Here is a 3051-nt window from a genome sequence, read left to right as displayed (position 1 = left end):
TTCCTCCGGGCAGTCATGTTGTAGAATAAGTTCTCAATCTGATAACAAGTTCCCCATCCTCGTTTCTCTGGCCATGGTTTTGGGGAGAGAAACGAGGATGGGGAAGCTATCTTGGATTTTGCAATGGCATATGATCTCTTCTTAGCCAACACCTTCTTTAAGAAGAGAGAAGAACATGTGATCACCTACAAGAGTGGGTCGTCAAAAACACAAATAGATTTTCTTCTAATGAGGAAAGGGGATCGTATAACTTGTAAGGATTGCAAAGTTATACCAGGAGAGAGCGTGGCTAATCAACATCGCTTGTTGGTGATGGATGTACATATCAAAAGAGTAAGACAAAAGAACAAGACTTGGAAGTGCCCAAGGACTAGATGGTGGAATCTAAAAGAAGAAAAACAAGCCATTTTCAAAGAGAAGGTAATCACCCAATGTGTGTGGGATAGAGAGGGGGAAGCTAGCCAAATGTGGGATTCCATGGCTAGTTGTATCCGAAAAGTAGCAAAAGAGGTATTAGGAGAGTCCAAGGGCTTTGCCCCACACCAAAAGGAATCTTGGTGGTGGAATGAGGAGGTACAAACAAAGGTGAAGACTAAGAAGGAATGTTGTAAAGCCTTATACAAGGAGAGGACTGATGAAAATGGTGAAAGGTATAGAAAAGCGAAGCAAGAGGCGAAGAAAGCTGTCAGAGAAGCTAAGTTAGCGGCTTACGACGATATGTATAAACGACTAGATACCAAAGAAGGAGAGTTGGATATCTATAAACTATCTAGAGCAAGGGAAAAGAAGACAAGGGACCTAAACCAAGTGAGGTGCATCAAGGATGAGGATGGAAAGGTTCTTGCTACAGAGAACGCGGTTAAAGACAGATGGAGAGGTTATTTTCATAAACTTTTCAATGAAGGACATGAAATGAGTGCTTCTTTAGGGGAGTTGAGTAACTCAGAAGAGTGTAGAAACTACTATTTTTATCGTCGAATCCGGAAGGAAGAAGTGGTTGTAGCTTTGAAGAAGATGAAGCATAAAAAAGCAATAGGCCCAGACGATATACCAATCGAAGTGTGGAAACTTTTGGGAGAGACAGGTATAACATGGCTCACTGACCTTTTCAATAGGATTTTGAAAACGAAGAAGATGCCAAATGAGTGGCGAATGAGCACTTTGGTGCCTATCTACAAGAATAAGGGCGACGTACAAAATTGCATGAACTATAGGGGTATTAAGCTAATGAGTCATACAATGAAGCTCTGGGAGAGAGTCATTGAGCATAGATTGAGGCAAGAGACACGGGTTTCGGACAACCAATTCGGGTTCATGCCAGGGCGCTCAACCATGGAGGCAATCTATCTCTTACGAAGATTGATGGAAAGATATAGAGATGGGAAAAAGGATTTACACATGGTCTTTATAGATTTGGAAAAAGCGTATGATAGGGTCCCAAGAGACATTCTTTGGAGGATTTTAGAGAAGAAAGGAGTACGAGTAGCATATATCCAAGCTATAAAGGATATGTATGAAGGAGCAAAGACTGCCGTAAGAACTCATGAAGGACAAACCGAAAGCTTTCCCATAACTGTAGGATTACATCAAGGCTCATCCTTAAGTCCTTACCTTTTTGCGTTGGTAATGGATGGGTTAACACGACATATTCAAGATGATATTCCTTGGTGTATGCTTTTCGCAGACGATATAGTGTTGATAGATGAAACTCAGGAAGGGGTAAATGCAAAGCTTAACCTTTGGAGAGAAGTGTTGGAATCTAAAGGTCTTCGCCTAAGCCGATCAAAGACAGAATATATGGAGTGCAAGTTCAGTGCAAATGGAGGCCAAAACGAGTTAGGGGTGAGGATCGGAGATCAAGAAATACCAAAGAGCGACCGTTTTCGTTACCTAGGATCTATCTTGCAAAAGAACGGAGAATTAGATGGAGATCTCAACCATAGAATACAAGCTGGATGGATGAAGTGGAAGAGTGCATCCGGCGTGTTGTGTGACCGCCGTATGCCACTGAAGCTCAAGGGAAAATTTTATAGGACGGCAATAAGGCCGGCGATGCTGTATGGCACAGAATGTTGGGCGGTGAAACATCAACACGTACACAAAATGGGTGTAGCGGAGATGCAGATGCTTCGTTGGATGTGTGGGCACACGAGAAAGGATAAGATTAGGAATGAGGATATCCGGGGTAAAGTAGGAGTAGCCGAAATTGAAGGAAAGATGAGAGAAAATCGGTTACGGTGGTTTGGACATGTGCAAAGAAGGCCTACTGACGTTCCGATTAGAAGATGCGACTATGGGACAGAGGTTCAGGGCCTAAGGGGTAGAGGAAGACCTAGGAAAACTTTGGAAGAGACTCTAAGAAAAGACTTAGAGTACTTGGATCTAACGAAGGACATGACACAAGATCGAGCACAATGGCGTTCTAAGATTCATATAGCCGATCCCACTTAGTGACTTGGATTTTCCAAGTCTCCAACCGAGAAGTTTTCCTCACTCGGGAAATTAAGGGAACACTACCCCAACCTACATGCTCCACTCAGAAAGCTTCAACATACAAGCTTTAACAAAAGAAAATTCAAAGAACTTAGCGAAGAAGGCTTTGGTGTATTTAACACAATACGTTGAAATGAAGGAAAGCTTATTTATTGATATCCCCGATAAGCTACAAATATGTACATATACATGAGTCAAAATAAGCACACAAGAGGGAGCTTTCACAAAGGTTGCTTAGGAGAAGTCTCAGCAGTCGGTAGAGCCCCAGAAAGAGAAGGTACCGGAGGGGGATCATTTGGAGCCTCAGTACTGGACAGAACCCTAGAAGGATGAGGCATCAGAGGTTGATCATTTGGAGCTTCATTACGCGGTACAGCCCCAGAAGACGAAGACAATAAATGCCTTTGGAACAAACCCATAAATCTCTGATGATCAAGTAAAACCTGACCATCAGTTTCCTTCATCTGGTCAAGCTTCATCTTCATGTTTGTAGCATAGTCATGTGCGAGCCGGTGCAACTGTTTATTCTCATGCTTGAGCCCTCTAATCTCTTGTTTG

General features: G+C 42.7%; 1 protein-coding gene and 2 long non-coding RNA genes across 6 annotated transcripts in view; 1 reads left to right on the top strand and 2 right to left on the bottom strand.

The window, feature by feature from the left end:
• LOC126593532 (uncharacterized) overlaps window positions 1-3051 on the bottom strand; it is a 48179-nt gene that overhangs the window by 23033 nt on the left and 22095 nt on the right. The gene's annotated exons all lie outside the window — the stretch shown is intronic.
• LOC126593522 (receptor-like protein EIX2) overlaps window positions 1-3051 on the top strand; it is a 35777-nt gene that overhangs the window by 13658 nt on the left and 19068 nt on the right. The gene's annotated exons all lie outside the window — the stretch shown is intronic.
• The window catches only part of LOC126593527 (uncharacterized), a 32298-nt gene that overhangs the window by 12588 nt on the left and 16659 nt on the right, over window positions 1-3051 (bottom strand). The gene's annotated exons all lie outside the window — the stretch shown is intronic.

This window comes from Malus sylvestris, chromosome 12 (genome assembly GCF_916048215.2).
Source record: "Malus sylvestris chromosome 12, drMalSylv7.2, whole genome shotgun sequence".
Taxonomy (NCBI): domain Eukaryota; kingdom Viridiplantae; phylum Streptophyta; class Magnoliopsida; order Rosales; family Rosaceae; genus Malus; species Malus sylvestris.
The sequence above is the reverse complement of the archived record's forward strand: the minus strand, read 5'-3'. Positions and strand labels throughout refer to the sequence as shown.